Raw genomic sequence first — 19,548 nt, 5'->3', positions numbered from 1 at the left:
GAGGATTTAAGAAGCTGGCAAGCTTGTGTATTACTGGTCAGAATGTAAAATGGTGCAGACACTTTGCAAAACAGGTGGCTCCTCTGTGGCTTACATGACAAGACATCTTAGAACCCAGGAATTGCACTCCTAGACAGCAAAACAGACACCAAAAAAGAAAACTTTCCTCTATGGAAGGGTCTTACTTACTGAGGTTCCACTTCAGGCCTGTGGTTGTAACCTGGCTGCACCAACTTCCTTCCATCCCAGTGCCTACCAGCAGCCTGTGCCTTCCCTGCAGGAGAGGAGGAGTGGTCAGCAGGAAGATGAGAGGCAGGAAAGGAGCTTCGTGGGCACTGCAGACGTGGCAGCGCACACCCCAGCCCTTCGAGGGCCCATCCTCCTTCATCTTAACAACACAGTCATCAGGTAGATGCTGAGTGATCCCAGGAACTTTCACGTGGATTAATCCTAACAGGGATTTTTCAAGAGCGCTTGTCACACATGTGGGGGCTCCTGATGGGACCTGGAGGCATTGACTCTGAAAAGGGAGAGGAAGAGATCTGCAGGCCAAGGCCACAGGGAAGATGTCCGGGGTCAGACGTTCGCTTAAGGGGACCGAGGTAGCAATGAATGGGTAGAACAAGGGCATTTTTAGGGCAGTGAGACCATTCTGTGTGAAACTCTAATGGTGAACACCTGACATTATTCATTCCTCAAGATCCACAGAAGTACTGAACAGTAGAGTGAACCTTAATGTCAATGATGGCTTTGGATAATATTAACATGTCAATATCAGTTCATCCCTTGTAACAAATGAAACATATTAAGGCAGATAATGGGGATGGGGAGGAATACCATGTCTCATCTGCTCACCCCCAAACTAAAGTCTACTCATTTAAAAAATGCCCCACAATTATGGTTTTTCACCTTTGTATAGGACCAACATCAAAGGGTCAGGGTCTGAAACCTACACCAGATACAGCGCCACCCAAGATGAACACACAGCCACTTCTTGGAAGCTGGTACAAACTTTTCTGTCTTTTCCCCGGGAAACAGTTTTGTTTTTGTTTTTGTTTTTGTTTTGTGTGCCAGGCTTGAGCCCTTACTGTTTTGCTTGGAGGTCTCCCCTAAACTGATCTAGGCTGAACAGTTACCCCTGTGAACTTGAGTTTTGTCAATCCTTACATTCTCCACCCTAGCTGTACTTCTCTGAAGATACAAATACTAAATGCAACACAAGTGATCCTCCCTCCATGTCAACCACAGTGTGCATGAACCAGTTCACAAAGAGTAACGAAGCCTCCTGTATGCTAAAAGGAGGTGCGGGCAGGGGCTCCTAGTAATTCCGATCTCCTTAGAATGACTTTGGTTTCAGCGGTGAAGGAGCAGGTGTTGGTGACGTTTTGGGGAAGGTGAATTCTGGTCCAGTTTCCTGCTCAAAAGTTCCCATCCTGGGACCCCATGAGAGAGCACCACTTTACAGGAGGGGTCACAGGTAATCCCAGCCTCCTGGGCACTGGCTGGCCTGAGAGCTGGAAGTAGGAACGCAGGAGTGTGCATGGGCCCAGATCCCTGTGCCTCTGCTGGTGACATTTCTGACAACCAGACCTGTTGTTAGAGTGACTTCCTTATTTATCAGAGAGGGATTCCTATCTTACTGGCTTGTCTTACCTTTAGTGTATTACAGTTAATTCCTGTTTCTTAACTGATGATTTTCTTCCCTATTTTTGGTCTGCTTAACAGTGTGGCAATGGTTAGCTGATACACTGGTATGTTTGGTATGTTTGATGAAGGAAAGAAGGAATTATTTTTCAACTGGTGGATATTAATTTCCTAACAGAAATTTCAACTTACATCATATAAAGCAAAGGAAACAGCACATATACATGTTAAGTTTTATTTTCCCAGGGAGAGAAATGGCCGTTATAAAATCACTGATTTAAATCACAGAGTAGTAAGCCTTCTCATGTAGCTTTGCTTTGTATTCGCAACTTTTTTCATTATTTTAGAATCAACAGAACTTAAAATTATCAGTCTGGGAATAAACTCGTATGTGGACTTGAGAAGTTGCAGATAGGTCTTAGCCTACAATCAATTAACATTTTTTTCTCTTGTTCCCCAAAGATGCTTTGCCATTTGTGAATGGTCTTTGTATTTATAAATATGAAAATTTTGCCTTTGTGGTTAAAAGACAGCAAGCAGCATTGTGCTTTCCTCCTCTAACCTTAAACCTATATGACAGTTTTTAAAAAAGTGAATAACTACATAAAGGAACTCCGTTTATTCCTTGGATTTCTCAATTCCTAACAGGTCTGGCCTGTATGTGCCTTGACATAGGCAGGCACAAGCCTGAAGTTACAGAACTTCCTCAGGATTCATGCCATCACTGAAGACTAGAGGCACGTGAACTAATCATCTGCTTCCATCCACTCTCATGAATCATGGCACAGGTTCTTGTTCTGTCCTCTGTTCTGAGCTAAAATAACTCCTTAAGTCAAAGGCAGATCCACAGAGTAAAGAAGGAATAAAAATCAATCACAGACACTTCTCTGTGATTATTGGAACGTATCTAAAAAGATCCATAAGGTGTGAAGTTCTGATTTAGTCAAAGGTAACAAGATGTGCTCATGCAGCACAGGGTCTGGAGACTGCTTACTATCATGCTGACAAGAGCAGTGCCCTGGGGGCACTTATCCTATGTTTCAATTCCAAGCTAGAGCACAGGTATATCCAAGTGGATGCCTATGAAGGGCAAAGAAATCTCTCATTTTGTTCTGTATTATACCTCATCTTTGCAAATGACTATAACAGGGAAAAAAATTAAAGCTTACCTATATTTTGCCTTTGAATAATACCAAATATAGAGGCATATGAATTGCTCACATCTGAGTCCCTAAATCCAATAACTACACTAACATTCATGCTAAGATCCCTTAAGATCTCACAAAATACATAGCAAATTAACAAGATCATCCACAAGCACCAAACACGGGAGACCATAAGGATACTTCCTAGTTAGTGTAGAAAATTCAAGGAGTGTGTGCCAATGAGAGTTCATAAAGTAGACAGCCCTTCCTCGAATTTCACCTAGCACTCAACCTACACCCTGTAGCTAACTGGAGCTAAAACTGCAGGCACACAGAGCCACACACATGGAATGGTCCTGCAGAATGGACCACCACAAGGCTAACCTTGGGTAGCTCATCTTCTGTTAGTTTGTTCAGGTACTTTAACAATATGTCAACAAACACTGCAAGAAATTAAACAGCCTGCAGGATAAAATGTGAAAGAAGAAGACAGAAGGATCTGCATTCAATTTCCCAGAAGAGGTTACTTCTTGTGTACCAAGACAAACTTGTGCTGGCATATTTTCATGCTGGGATTGCTCACAGGATGAAAAGTAGTCACAAGAGAAATGGTTACCCCAATGAACTTACAGTTATAAAACTTCAGACACAAGATTTGTATATTTTCTTTGATTCTGCACCATAAATGTAGAATTCAAAATAGTAGTTTGGGGGGCTTATTTGAAAGAGCCTGTAGTGAATCAATGCTACATCTGTTTATATGAGGCATACATACATACATGCTAAGTAGATGCCTATAAGGTATGTGGGGGGGGAGGGGGGAGAGGGGATGATCTAGGGTATTTCCTTCTGAAAATGCATTAATATCTTATCTTTAGATAGCTTTTTAGAGTTTCAGATCATGTCAGATAATTTTCCAAAGTGTTCTGCACAGAACACAACTGCCAAGGACAGAGAAGATTGGAAAAATTGCTCCCCGGGTTGTCCTCTTGGAAGTTGCAATGTCTGTCAGCACATCTGTGCTCCAGGTAGTTTTGTAGCAAAAACAAACAAACACACAAAAACCAAAAGCCTGTTTTCCTGAATGAGTGTTGTCCAGACTCACCTGCTGCTGAAGTTCCCTGCACCCCTCAAGAAGGACCTCACACTTTCCCCTGTGAGCTGCTGTTTGTGACGCCACTTGAGGAAATGTTGACTTGGAATAGCAGTTACTTTGCAAACATTGTCTGCAAAATGAGGTTTTGGCTTAATATTTTCATGGCCAGAACACTTCAATGATATGTCTTAAAATAAACAACTTACACTGGATCTTTGTTTTGAAAATCATTCAAAACTGTCATGCTGGAATCACATATGTTCTGATATTAATTTAGACATATTCCCCTATTAGGCAATTAATACTTAAGTGTCATCCCAAAGAAAACCTTCTTACAGACAGCTAAGTTAAAAAAGTGAAAAATATTTACGAAATAAACTACTATTGTTAGAGACAATAAAATACTATTAGGAGAGGCTAAAATTTTGATTAACCTCCTACCACTGGACTATTTCAAAATAAAATTGATGAAGCTGAAGTCCACACTTTGCTTTGTATCATCTCTGTATTTGTGCTTTTTTAGGATGTGTTCAGCCCTACCTTTCTGCTTTCCTTTATTCAAAACAGAGAAATTAATCTGCTGAGCGCTCTCACACCGAATTGTCAAAAACTTATACTTGAACCCTCCAAAAGATGCTGACATTTTAAATGATGACTTCTGAAGACAGTATTTGTCCCCAAAGTAAGCATTCCCAACAGGACAGGAAATATGTATTTTAAGTCAGAGTGATCTCAAGAGTTTTGGAATTACTTCAGATGAATGCTCTTTTCCTTAGTGTGGAATAGGATCAGGATGCCCACATCCTCCTGTCTATTCCTACTCTACTGCTGCAGCCTTAATCTGGACAAACCCCAAAGCACAGGGAACACCCTGCTTCTCCATTATCCTTCCATGTATGCAGATTATGTTCTTCTAACTGCTACAATGTTTAATCATTTGAGCCACAAAATGGATGATTTTGCTACTGTCCTGCATCTCTCAGATGGATTCACATTGTATCCACAATAATAAAAAAAATTCTTTGAAAGCAAGGAGACTTTATTTGTTCTTTTTAGTTATACATAACAGTAGAAACCATTTTGATATACTTCTAAAAGATGAGAATACGTCTTATTCTAATTAGGGTCCCCGTCTTGTGGATGTACATGATGGTGAGATTCACTGTGGTGTATTCATATATGAACATGGGAAAGTTATGTCAGATTCATTCCACTGCCTTTCCTATTCCTATCCCCCATCCCTAACCCTTCATTCCCCATGCCCCTTTTCTTAATCCACTGAACTTCTAGTCTCCCCCATCCTTGTTGTGGATTAGCATCCACATACCAGAAAGCATATTTGATCTGTGGTTTTGAGTGATTGGTTTACTTTACTTAGAGCATAGTCTCCAGATCCATCCATTTATCAGTGAATTTCATAAAACCATTTTTCTTTCCAGATGAGTAATATTCCATTATGTATATAAACCACATTTTCTTTATCTATTCATCTGTTGAAAGGCACCTGGATTGGCTCCACAGCTTAGCTACTGTGAATTGCACTCCATTGATGTGGCTGTGTCACTGAAGTTTGCTGATTTTAAGTCCTTTGAGTATATGCCAAGGAGTGAGATAACTGGGTCAAACAGTGGGTCCATTCCTAGTTGGTTTTTGTTTGTTTGTTTGATTTTTATCTTTTGTACCAGGGATTGAACTCAGGGGCACTCAATCACTGAGCCACATCCCCAGCCCTATTTTGGATTTTATTTAGAGACAGGGTCTCACTGAGTTGCTTGGTGCCTTGCTTTTTCTGAGGCTGGCTTTGAACTTGAGATCCTTCCACCTCAGCCTCCCAAGCCCCTGCAATTACAGACATGTTGGCACATGTCTGATTCCATTCCTAGTTTTTTTTTTTTTTTTGAGGAATCTGCATACTGTTTTCCAGAGTAGAGTGGTTGCACTAATTTTCAGTCCCACCAGCAAAGTATGAGTGAACCTTTTTCCCCACATCCTCACCAACATTCATTGTTGCTTGTATTCTTGATAATTGCCATTCTGACTGGAGTGAGATTAAATCTCAGTATTGTTTTGATTTGCATCTCTAGTCACTAGAGATGATGAACATTTTTTCAAATATTTGTTCACTGTTTGCATTTCTTCTTCTAAGAGCTGTCTGTGTAGTTCCTTTGCTCATTAATTAACTGGATTATTTGCATTTGGTGTTAAGTTTTTTGAGTTCTTCACACATCCTGAAAATTCACACTTTCCCTGAGGTGAGGGTGGCAAAAATCTTCTCCCATTCAGTAGGCTCTCTTTCTTCATACTCCTGATTATTTCCTTTGCTGTAAAGATGATTTTTAGTTTGATGCCATCTCACTTAGTGATTTTTGATTTTACTTCTTATACTTTAGGTGTCTTATTGAGTAAGTCAGTTCCTAAGCTGACATGGAGTGTTGGGCCTTCGAGTATGTGCAGAGTTTCTGATCCAATTCCTAGGTCTTTGATCAACTCTGGGTTGAGTTTTGTACAGAATGAAAGATAGGTGTTAAATTTCATTTGGCTCCATGTGGATTTCCAGTTTTCCCAGCACAATTTGTTGAAGAGGATTTCTGGTCTCCAATGTATGTTTTTGGGGCCTTTGTCTAGTATGAGGTAATTGTATTTACAAGGGTTTGTCTCTGTGTCTTCTATTCTGTTCCACTGGTCTTCATGCCTGTTTTGGTGCCAATACCATGCTGTTTTTGTTACTATAACTCTGTAGTATAATTTAACATGTGGTATTGTGATGCCTCCTGCTTCACTTTCCTCACTAAGGATTGCTTTGGCTATTCTGAGTCTCTTAATTTTCCAAATGAATTTCATGACTGCTTTTTCTACTTCTATGAAAAACATCATTGGAATTTTGATGGGAATTACATTGAATCTGTATAGCACTTTGGGTAGTATTGCCATTTTGGCAATATTAATTCTGCCTCTCCAAGAACATGGGAGGTCTTTCCATCTTCTAAGGTCTTCTTCAATTTCTTTTTGTGCTGTTCTGTAGTTTTCATTGTAGAGGTATTTCACCTCTTTTGTTAGATTCATTCCCAAGTATTCTTTTTTTTTTTTTTGAGGCTATTTTGAATGGGATAGCTTTTTCTAATTTCTCTTTCAGCTGATTCATCATTGTTGTATAATAATGCAATTGATTTATGTGTGTTAACTTTGTATCCTGCTACTTTGCCAAAATCATTTATGAGTTCTAGATGTTTTTTGGTGGAGTTTTTTGGGCCTTGTGAATATAGGATCATGTCAAAAGCAAATAGGGATAGTTTGAGTTCTTCTTTTCCCATTGAAACGCTTTAATTTCTTTCTTTTGCCTAATTGTTCTGGATAGTTTCAAAGAACATGTTCAATAGAAGTGGTAAAAGAAGGCATCCCTGCCTTTTTCCAATTTTTAGAGGGAATGCTTTCAGTTTTTTTTTTTCATTTAGAAACATGTTGGGCTTGGGATTGTCATACATAGCTTTTACAATGTTGAGAGTATGTTCCTTTTATCCCTAGTTTTTACAGTGTTTTAAACATGAATGGATGCTGTATTTTGTCAAATGCTTTTTCTGCATCTATTGAGATAATCATGTGATAATATAAAGAGTCTTTTTTTTTCCCTGTTAGATATACAGCACAGTGGAAGGAACACATAATTATATGTCTAATAAATATCTGATTGGTTAATTGATTAGAGTAAAAGGGAAAAGTATGTCAACATGAAAGTGCGTCAGCATGCTATGGGAAGTCATCGTTTTCAAGATTTGAGTAGATGAGTGAGGGTCCAGATGACTTGGCTCACAAGGGAGACCTGGTGCTCTGTGTCCAGAGGATGTTTGTTTGTCCTAGTCAGTACACTAGGACCAAATAAATACAATCAATACTTACGAATCCTCAATCAACAGTTCTCAAAGCACAGTTAAAATGCATGTACTGTATACATTTTTATGTAAATGTATATATTACATTATGTACTTTTATGAAAAATAGAAGCTAGACTACTGTCTCACTGAATTATTCTCAGCACTAAATATCATAAGATGTGCAATGTTCCAAGAACAGAGCTTTAGACATTTATATTATAAATGTTGATTTAGGTATACTTCTTTTATCATGTTTAATTTGAATATAGGCTTTATTTGTATGCTTTTCTATTTTTTTTTTAAATCTAGTCACCTTGCCCTAGTAATTTGTAAAAAGAAAATAAGTGTGATTATCCTTCATTAGACTAATGTGAAATATTAGGAGAGAGAAAAAGAAACTTTTTAAATTTAAACATTTTTATAGTATACTTTCATTAAACATTAAGATATTTCAGGGAGAATCATGTCTCCATGATATAGAAGCTTTAGTTTTTACCAAATTACTTTCTATTTCCTTCACTTTGTTCATTATTTTTAGAAAAGTTTAAGACCTTCTGAGGCCTCATCTCTGGTGCCGTATCCAAAATGCAATCTTAAACTTATTATTTTGGAATTCTCAATATAAACTGAACCTATTTCTATGGTAGCACAAGGGGTTTTTATTTTTATTTTTCAATGCCAGCAATATCTTAGGTAAAATTTCTATCAGATTCAATCCACTGGACTCATTTCCCACGTTTTCTCTTGAATGGTAAAGCAGTCACTGGGAATGCCAGCACTGCAGAATACATTTGCATTTTCCTCCTTGTCTTAACTGCTCCAGCTTTCTTACTGGAAAGGAGCTCTGCAGAGCCTCCTACCATAGCCATCAGCTTCCCACAGTGTCCCTAAACATAGCTGTCTCTCCACCTGCTCTTCCCTTTTGTCAGATCAAGTGCTCACCAAAGCCCCTGGAGCTTCTCTTTCCTGTCATCCAAAGGCTGCAAGTCCTTAAGACAGGTAGAGGGAGGAGGTAGAGGTGAGGTGATCTGTTAGGGGACAGAACTCCTAGAATTATGCTTTCTACTTTCTCATCTAAACAAACCCTCGGCAGTGACTGCCGGCTGACAAGATGGTGGGACTGACGTTCAGCCTATTTTACTAAATGTTAGGTGTTTACTGTTTTTTCCATGCATGTTCGTAATCCTCATGACATATTGTTAGGACCCCTGAGGGAGGTTAAAAACACAACAATATTGCATGTATTTCTTTCACAACTAGCATGACTATCAAATTTTATTACCAAGAATAATGATGAGACTGCTATAATTAAATAAAATGGAGAAAAGTGTTAGACTGTTCAGTAACTACAACAAAATACCACAGAACAGGTCAATTATAAACAACAAACATTTAATTCTCACAGTTCCAGAGTCAAGGAAGTCCAAGATCAAATTGCTGGCAGGTTCATCATCTGATGCAGACTCACGGTCTATTTCATATGAGGCAGCTTCTCACTCTGTTCTCACATGGTGGAAGCAGCAAGGGGACTCTCTCAGGCCTCATTTAGGAGGATGCTAGTCCTTTTCATGAGGTTTCCACCCTCATGACCCAATCTAGTCCCAAATATCATTACTTCAGGGATTAGGATTTCAACATATGAATTTTAGGGGGACACAAACCTCCAGGGCCCAGCAGTGAGGAGACCACTTTGAGCGTCTGCTATGTCAGCAAATTCTGCTGGGCACTGCAGAGCTCACAATGACCTTCAGTGACACAGGCACTGCTAAGTGAAGGTCTTACTCTCGACTGGTAATTCACTTGTTCACAGCACTCAACTAGTACTTGCCAGACCAGAGATCTGAACACAGGCATGTTCTGATTTTAAAGTCCCCGTCTTTTCACTACCTTATCACGTCTTTGTAGGCCTCTAATTTTGAAAGCTGCTGAGGTTCATTTCATTCCTTTGCTTTCTTCCCATTCTTCCTTTTTATCTTTTTGTTCCTTATATTCAATCTCTAGGCTTTTGTGCAAATTTGTTCAAAGTTCATGCTTAGTAATACTTAAACAGAAATGAACGAATTACTAAGGGAACAAACACCTCCTGTTTTGATCTCATCTACCCATCTTCAACATTTCCCTTTCTATCTACATCTCCATTCATTTAATTGTTCACTGGTAATGGTTGTCTATAAGAGGCAGAGAAGACTGTGGGACATTTGTTCACGTTTTCAAAGCACATTTACTGGGTTTCCCAGAAGGGTAATTAAAGCAAAATCAATAGCCAGGCTAAGATCAAGAAAACAGACATCAAAAGCATTTTTTAAAAACTAAGATCACCATATAAATCAGGAACAAATAAGAATGCTGTTTCTACCCCAAAAATATTAATGAGAAGCAGATGGGATTAATATTCAGATGAATCAAGTTCCAGGACAGCTCAGATGCCACCTCCACTACCTTTCTTTTCGTGCAGCTGTCTGTGCCAGGTACTGTGGCACACTGCTTGGACTCAGGGACAGGAACCATGGCTCATTGACTTTCTCATCTACACAGCATTGCATTGTGTTCGGCAAACAGTTCAAATACAATAAATAATCACGTGGGACCCTAAGCTCAGTAGCATCCAATAGCTAGTCTTTGCTCCCCACTTCTGCCAGCTGCCACCTCATTACACCCACCTGTTGGTTCCTTTTCACATTAAAATTCCTAGGAAGGCCTGTCTAAATGCACTGTCTTCAATTACTGCCCTCCAATGGTCTCTTAGAGTCATTCCAAATAAGCTTTTCCTTTCGCCCCGCCTCCCTTTTAAGTTGGCCTCATCAAGACAACCAGTGACCTCCAACTGCTAAATCTAAAGACAAATCATTGGTTCTCACCTGACTGAACTTACCTGCAGAATGTGCAATGGGTTATTAACGCCTCCTCCTTGGAACGCCATCTTTACTGTGCTTCCAGAACACTATGCTTTCCTGGGTTTTTCTTTTAACCTGCGTCTCCTTTGCCAGCTCCTCCTCTTCTCTCCAGATCCCTAATGCTGCAGGACTTCAGGACGAAGGCCCTAAATCTCAGCTACATCCTCCTCCATAATCTATCTATATCCAGGCCCCTGAGATCTCAGTCATCAGGATTTTGTCAAATCCTGAAAGTGCATCTCTGACCCAGACCTTTCTTCCAAATTCTGGTCTTGAATGTTCAACTGCCTACTTTCTACATCTTGATCTTTTACCTCAAATCAACCACATTCAATATTTTTTTCTCTCAGTTATGGTTGCTCAGACTTTCCAGTTGATAATCCAATGTTTTCTTGTTTTCTCACACCCTACTTGTAACCCATAAGGAGATCCTACTGTAGTACTTCATAGCATACCATCTATGTGTCTTGGCCAAAATGTTGGAGTAAGCACACATTTCAAGTTATGTAAACCAACATCTTAATATTTACAGCAGTCTTATTTTCATACCTCTGCTAGATGAAATAAGAGCCTCTGACATCAGAAATGCAAAGGAGTGATACTATTCTGTGGGATTTGCGGGGGGATGTAGGGAAGGAAAAGGAGGTTACATATTTCTTTACCTTGAGGAATAGTTATGTTAAGATTTGGGGACAAATATGTCTTAATGCTACTTAGTTTGCATTTCTGTGCTGGTAAAGAGATTATGGTGATGATGGCATAGTCAAACACGCTGGCTGTGACATGTTGGGCTAAAGTAACTATAGGGAGGACAGCAGTCCCCATTGGCCAGAGCTCACATGCACTTAGGTCTGCATGATGTACATGCTTGGCTGATCCCCTTGGTCCTTCATACCCCTCCATTCACAGTCATGCAGATGTTCCTGTGTGTCCATCAGCCTCTTCCTCCTGTTTCTCTGGCAGTCAGACCCTGAGAGCATATGCAATAAACCTTGCCTCTTTGTATTTATGCCTCTTGTATTCCCCAGCAGGAGACTGCAGAAGTGCTGGTGTGACTTCTGAGGTCACATCATTGGAAAAAAAAAAAAAAAAGAAAAAGAAAAAAAGGTCCAGCTTGATCTAGGGGAAGCCAGTCACTGTGCCACCAGGACACTGGAGCTGCCAGTAGGGAACCCACATGGAGAGCCACAGGGTCCCCAATCCCACCTGCACCCCCACCTGCAACCAGAGCCAACTGGCCAGCTGTGCAAGTGGGCCCAGAGTCAGAAGACTGAGGCAGGACAAATAGTTTCCGAGAATCTCTGCCTGAAGCACTCCACCAACCACGAGTTCCTGACACACAGAGGAACTCTGAAGGACACAGCATGTCAAAGGGGACTGACAACCCTAACCTCTGGAGGCCACTTTCCAGGTGCCTCTGTCTGTCCTGTGTGATCTCTGCACCACCCCCTGCCATCTCCACTCCCAGCTCTGACCTTTCTGCTCCTTTAAGTGTCCATAAAACAGAAAAATGGACATTTTAGAAACATTTTTGTTCAAAGAGTGTATGGATTGCTTTAAAAAAGTTTAAGATTGACAAGTTTTCATTGTTGTTCATAAAGGAAAAAAAATCTTACCACTTTTTCCTCCCTGTCTCTAGAGGTTACCTAGACTGAATTTTCCCCCTTTATTTTTCCTTAAGCTACTGTATGCACTTGGGAAAGGTAATGGTGAAGTAGAAGAAAATGTTCCCTAACAGTTATGAAATTAAGATAGATGAAGCAATCATTAAACATAACACTTTATGCTTAGTACCTCTCTAAGTACTGATGCTCACTATACTGCATATGATTATCAAAACGGATCATACCAAAGCAAGAATGAACCATATTTCACCATGAATTTGGCATAGTGGGAAAAAAGCATTAAAAACAATATATGTTAACTATCTCTCTTCCCATCTGACAGTCACACAAGCTTTCTGCATTTAAATAAATGGTAAGATGTGACCACATTATTATTTTAAATTTGATTTGGACATGATCAAGTTTCCAACATTGGATGCTCTGGTACCAGGCGTGTTTCAGAAGTAAGACACGAGAGGCTGCATCCTGTGTTTTCCACCTTGTATTTGCTGCTTCTCTGATTTTTTATGCCATAAATTTTGTTTTAGTTTTGCTGTTACCCGTTTTTGGTATCCTAGAAACCCTACTATGATGGAAAAGAACAGGTACTCACAACAAAGCAGAATTTCCAATGTATTTATGGCCTTATCATTTGACAGGGAAGGTCAAAGCTTCTCAGGGTTTATTCATAACCCTGCACTAGCTTTCAATTATTTGAAAATTGCTCCTTGATACCCAGCTTCCCTGAAATCACAGAGAGTGACAGCCACTCTCTTAAGGTATAAATCAGATTCTAAATCACTGATCACACTTTCTTCCTCTAGACCCGGACGAGAAAAACATTTCCTTTTCATCATCAAATGCTGGCACTTAGAGAAACCAATGCACCAAAGGTGCTCTTAGGTTTAATTTTTATAGTCGTCTCTAAGAAAATAGCCTTTGAGATTATTAAAAAATAAAGGTCCTGTTCCTGAATGTCAGTGGTATTTTGATAACCTCACTTTGATTTCTTAAATCCAAATGCAATGCTATTGCTTATGCAGGGATGGTGTATCACTATCATGACACAGTTATTCCATACTTACTAGGAGCAGAATGCGCATGATTTTGGCATACTATGATACAAGCCAATGACACAGTGGCAAGTGAAATAGTATATCAAAGCTGTGGAAAGTCTTTATTCCAATTATTAGTAAATCATGAATATTCAAAAATTTTTAACATCTGGCATTTTACTCATGGCAGATGCATATTTCTTCTGAGACATATTCAAAAGACCACAAAAAGACTTGGAAATGGATAAGATAAATGGATTGCAACAAAAGTTTTGCTTCATTCATACAATCAAATGAAATCAACCAACAAAAGAAACTCACAATCTCTTGCCTAATTTCTGGCCATAAGGCAGTTCTCAATACTGAAACCAATGTCTGAGAGGATGTGTCTTCAGGAGGAAGGGCCCTGTGACAGCCCCCAAGCATATAATTTCCTAGTCCTTCCCCAAAGAGGTCTACATGCACTTACTAAGGCAACCCCTGGAATCTCAAAGGGAAAGGAGAATATCCAGACATTGCAGAGATGTGAACAAGAATTGTAGAACAAGGATCAAAGTTGACATGAAGACCCAGAACCCAAGGCATCACCTCAGATTGAGGGTGTGAGTGGAGAACAAGGATTTGGACCTAGTCCATCTCATAGTAGGTCTGCTAGTCCATGGAAAATTCGGTACTTGAGCATATGATGAGGATGGACCTTCTTGAGAGTGGTCAGAATACCCACAGTGATTCCTCGCCTGTGGGGTAAAAGTTGGGGAGACCAACAGAAGTCTCTGGAACTGTCATTAGTCTTCCCTCTCCCTAGAGATGGCAATTCAAAGCCACTGTGAGTACAGGAAGGATGGGAAGATGAGTTACTCTATTTTTTTTTTTTTAATGAGTAACTGAAGTTCATCTTTCCAGTTATTCCTTGACATGAGGACATGTGAGACAGTACCATGTCTCTGTTTGGGAAACACATGATGCAAGGAGGGAGGGAGATGGCAAGACATGAAGTCCCAGCTCTGACGCAGCATGACAAACTGCCCATGGGATGTGAACGGGTTCAGTAGAGCGTTGTTCAGGGCTGGGGTGGTAGGCTCTGGGAAAGAGTCAGGTCAATCAGAACTAGATCTGCAAGTAATGCTGCAATTTCTCAGGTCAAGGAAGATACACAGAGACTGCCAGAGAAGGAAAAGGGGAAGAAGAACCAAGTCCTAATCATAGAGAGTGGAGGAAATCCTCTAAAGCCAGAACCAAAGCTGAAGATGCAACTGGAAAGGAAAATCCCATTACAATTGCCCCCAGTTGTCCTGGGAGGATATGTTCCAAGACCTCACCCAAGGGGAGGCCTAAAATCAGGGGTCGTACTTCAGAAGTGTCACTTATCAACAGAGACGTGTTCTGAGAAGTGCATTGTTAGGTGACTCTGTTGAATGAAGATCCTAGACCACGCTCACACAAAGACAGCTGCCTTGTAACTGGACAATATCATCTTACAAAAGCACTGAACTGTGGGCTAAGATGTCATTAAGTGGCACATGACTACTGATTTTTCCTATTCTTATATACCTATAATAAAGTGTCATTTATAAATTAGGCACAATGAGATGTTAACAACAATAACAGGCAAGCAAAACAGTTGTAAAAATATGTTGTAACTACATTTATGTAAAACTTTTAAATTATTTCTGGAATTTTCCATGAAAGAGATTTGTTACTCTGAAGTACTCCCTTACATCTCCAATTAATTCTCTAGTTTTGTTCCTACAGATATCAGAAGGACTTGAGAGAGTGACAGTGGAGTACCACAGCAACCGAGTAGCTCTGACTGTAGCTGCTGGGCCACATGTGCCTTCCAGGAAAGGAAACTCCTGTCCATTTCCTAACTCCCAGACAATGGAGAAGACCTTACTTCAAGGCCTTTTATGACACATTTTTCTTTGAACTATCTGAAATGGAGATGTTCCCTAGGCATCCTTCAAAACTTTATGCTGAAAATGGCAGAGCTGAAAACAGTCTGGGTCCCTAAGTGACTGAGGAGACAAAAGCTACCCCACTGATCAAGTCAACAGTCCAGAAGTGTTAAATGAACGTGAAAGAATCTCCTATGGAATGTGAATAAGCAAAAGATGGAATTTTTAAAATGTGCAGACAGAAAACACAGGGATGTAACAGTTTCTATGGAAGGGATCTGAAGTTAGGATGGGAGCCAAATGCTGAGAGATGGAAGAATTTATTTTCTTTCCATTGATCCAACTTGTGACCACTCTAGCCAAATGCTACATGTTACTATGAAGCTTGGATATCTTTAAAACTTTGTCTTAAAACTTTGTCCAATATTATTTCTTATAAAAAATATGTATTTTTTCAAAGTTCATGTAATATTTGTAAATAGGAATTACCAGGTATAGAACTCCAAAAGTTTCAATAGATGTAAGGTAAAGCTGCAGAAGCATGCTCAGGGATAAGGCACAGTAAAAACAGAAAATTATGAGAAACATCTTTAAAGCAATTCAACATGCAACTCAACTGAGAAACAGAATAAACACTCAAGGGAAGACAGGAAATGCCAACCAGAATTAGCAGTTAACAGAGAACTCTGAAAGAAGAGGTATGCGTTGTTACAAGGGCATCAGGATGACAAGCCCCGAGTCAGTCACTCCTATGTGATAGATAAATGCACACACCTGCAACTGCATGCTATGGATTAATCTATGCTAGTTCTGAACTTTGTCATAAAAATAACTTTGTTAACTATCTGCTGAAAGGGGCAAAAGGCTTTCTGTAACATGGAAAGGTTTGTTTCCATGGTAAGTTTCAAGGGCAATTTGTGAATTTGAAACCAGAATATGATTTCCTTTGGTGTGACAATCTTTCTGTTCACCTACCTCTGTACCTGTTACTCACAGGGAGCCAATTTTACCTGCCATAAGTTAATTTATGGTGACATCACTGACCTAACTCTAAATAATTCAACATTTTGAAAGGACTGCAGCTCTTCTCCAAGTTTAAACACAGGCAAAGCTGTATTTCCTCCTGTTAAAACATATTTTCAAGTAAAATAAAGTGGTTAACAGATAACTTCACAATCCAATGCAGAATTCTAACTTTGGCTTTTAAAAGTTACCTTCATTGAAAAATTAGAGCTGCTCATTATGAATATAAAAGCTATAAAATTATGGAATAAGAAAATTCACTGAAAATAATTTTTATAGACTTGTTGAACTATATTTCGTGTGCTCTAACCACAATGTCTTATTTGAGAGCTCTGCCGCAAAGTGAAACAGATTGGAACTGAAAAACAAATTCACTGAGGTAAAGAGAGATCATTAAATACATCACCCATTGTGCTTTAATTATTACTTTTTTTGAATTCTGTGAGGTTGTCCTCTGAATATGGGAATTTTAGCAGCCCAGGTAAAAATCAATTTTTATGCCCCTTTTTATATCCCATGTCCTTTCCAAGTGCAGAAGATGGTTCAAACCAGGTTGGCATCCTCAATGCAGGGTGAAGATGTTAATGATGAAAGGATCCTGGAGGGGAGCAAGACGGGAAGTGTGCAGCATAATCCTAGCACTGGCCTGGTCCTAAACACTGTGATGAGAGGTGTTTGCCATCCCTCCACGTGGCCCTCTCCTCTAACTAGCAATGCACGAGAATGTCTGGAGCTCCAATTTCAAGTATTTCAGTGACATTAGTGAAACCCAGTCTCCTGTGGAGGAGGAAGAGAGGGGCACAGACAGGAGATGTCCAAGTGTAAGTGCACCTGCCCACTGCAGGGAGGTCCCGGCAGGTCCGGGAGGGCATCTGGCCACTCCAAAATGCTGCCAGACCTTAGACTCGCCTCGCTCCTACCATGCTAATCCCTCTCAGCCACCAGCCTTCTGCTTCTGACTTGACTTCTAATATGGTCTGTCTCCTGCGGGACAGACTGGACTTAAAAAAAAAAAAAACTGGCAATAGGGACCTCACATTTTCATGAGGCTGTGACAGTTATTTTCTTATAAATCACCAGGGTAGCAGTATGAGAGAACACTGCACACTATTTCAATGACAACCACAGATTTATTTCTCATTATAAGCAGTGAAATTAGTGTTAAGTAACTTATGAAAACAAGAATTCGAAAGGAAAGATAACAAATTACATATAAGATACATGTTTTTTTTTATTCCTAGTTTACTCAAAATTCTCTTTTTATTTTTACAGACTGCATTTGATTCATTGTACACAAATGGGGTACAACTTTTCACTTCTGGTTGTGCCCGATGTGGGTTCACACCATTCATGGAATCACACACGTACATGGTTTTAAAGAAAAGCAGCACATTTCTACCTGCCACTTCTCAGTACTTTCCTACCCTGACCTAAACTTCTGTAGTCAAATAGTATACATGAAGAAAAAAAAAATGTCAGAACAGCTTCTAAGGTAGAAGATGTCTGCATGTGTGGCAGAGGGCAGTGTGGAGATGGTGACACAGGAGGACATGGTGCCTTGTGACCTCACAGGAATCCAGTTCTCTGGACTCATTATAATGAAGTGAAGTAGCTTCACCATCCACTGCAATTAGATGTGTTAATGCACATGCATCTGGTGCTTCTCACTGAGCAGTCTTAGCCAGGGGAGGTGTAAAACTAACAGCATCACAAAGCAAGGAGAGATGAGTTAAAAGCAAGAGAGAATTAAGGCAGACAGCACAGGAGTACCCGGATGAGATTCCCAGACAAATGTGCCAAGACTTCTCACTGCAGATCCTAAGTCCAGCTAGTATGAGCCTCCTGAGCTCTCAGATGAACAAAGAGAGGACAATGAGATTTTTCTCTCCCTCTAAAATGTATGCTCTGCAAGCATCACCAGCCATTTTTATAAGTCCTTAACAAAGCAATGCAGGCTGCACCAGAAGAAAGATTCTTTATTCTAGCTTCTCTAGGATGGTCACTTCTCCTGTTGCAGAAATGTAATAGCTAATATAATTTCTTCCTAAATGATCAAACTCAAACTATAAATATAGTTTAAGATCTAAAACCATGGATATGTTCTAATTATTTTTATATCCTAATGAGAATTTTATTAATTATTTACAATACCTCAAAGTATATAAACATGTACTTGAAGTATATGTACATAAGCTAATGAATTTGTTATGGTTCCTAAAAGGGCAAATTACGGATAGATATACAATTGTGTATAACGAGAATAATGCTTTCATTTGTATGAAAACAGAAAATAAACCCCGTAAAAAAGAGGAACCTAGAATTAATGATCTTTGTGAGTCTTCTAAAAGGAAAAGAGATAAAGTATATTAATGTTAATGTCTGATTTAAATATTTTTTTTATTCTTTGCTAGCCCAGTTGTCAAGGATAAACTTCTGATATCACAAACCTGACAAGAATTGTATGGAAGTGACCTACTTCTACTTAAAAATTCAGCAATTAAGGCTTCCTTTTATTCATAATAATGCCAAAGTAAAACTTTTTCCAAGTTGAAGAGGATACACATTTACATGCCCATGAGCATTTTCCTTCCAAGGAAGATGGTTCTGAAACTATAATATTAAATACTTGATAGAGAAATTCCATTAGCGTATTATAGATTTGCATCAAAACAGTTTATTTTCATATGGAATTTAAAGATGCAAGTAACCTTGAGTTCTTTCTTAGATTCTAAATGCAACATGGAGAAATATCCCCATTTCTGAAGAAAATAATAAAATGTCCAAGAAATATATTCAGACCTTAAAGCAACCAAAGTAGGTAGAAAGGAGGGAGGATGAGGAAGGTTTGGACTTCACATCTCCTTGGGTAACCATGATTATAACCAGATGAAATATTTGTGATAAAAGAAAAATTAAATTGTGAAGAAAGACATGTAAAGAAAAACCCTCCACCATGAGGAAATTCAAAATATCTTTAATTCTAATCTCTTAAATAGAAATTTTGTTGGTCACTTTAAAAATGAAACTACAGGTTAAAAAAACAAGGAAAAGAAAAATCTTCAAGAAACAGCAAAAATAACTTGAAAGGTTAAAACTGACAAAATCCAATGTTTGTTCTAATCACATATCTGATTCCCTATCCAAGAATTCTCCTGGAAGTTTCAACAGTCATCTTTGACCGACAGCGAAGAACCTCCCAGTTCCCATCCCACCCACCCTCTTCCTCTCCCAGAAAATGGTGCTACCATCCAACATCCTGAAAACTGAATCACTGGATCTTCTCAGCAAAGGGCATCAAGATGTGCCAACAGGCAGATGAAGAA

The 19,548-nt window shown here is 39.4% G+C and overlaps 1 long non-coding RNA gene across 1 annotated transcript in view; it reads right to left on the bottom strand.

Moving 5' to 3' along the window:
* Positions 1-217: 217 nt before the first annotated feature.
* LOC306667225 overlaps positions 218-19,548 on the bottom strand; it is a 56,871-nt gene continuing 37,540 nt past the window's right edge. The window contains exon 3 of the long non-coding RNA XR_013765483.1: positions 218-274. This is a non-coding gene — a long non-coding RNA (uncharacterized lncRNA). The remainder of the gene's footprint in view (positions 275-19,548) is intronic.

The sequence above is a fragment of the Sciurus vulgaris genome, assembly GCF_902686455.1.
Source record: "Sciurus vulgaris genome assembly, chromosome: 8".
Taxonomy (NCBI): Eukaryota; Metazoa; Chordata; class Mammalia; order Rodentia; family Sciuridae; genus Sciurus; species Sciurus vulgaris.
This window is presented reverse-complemented; position numbering and strand designations above follow the sequence as displayed.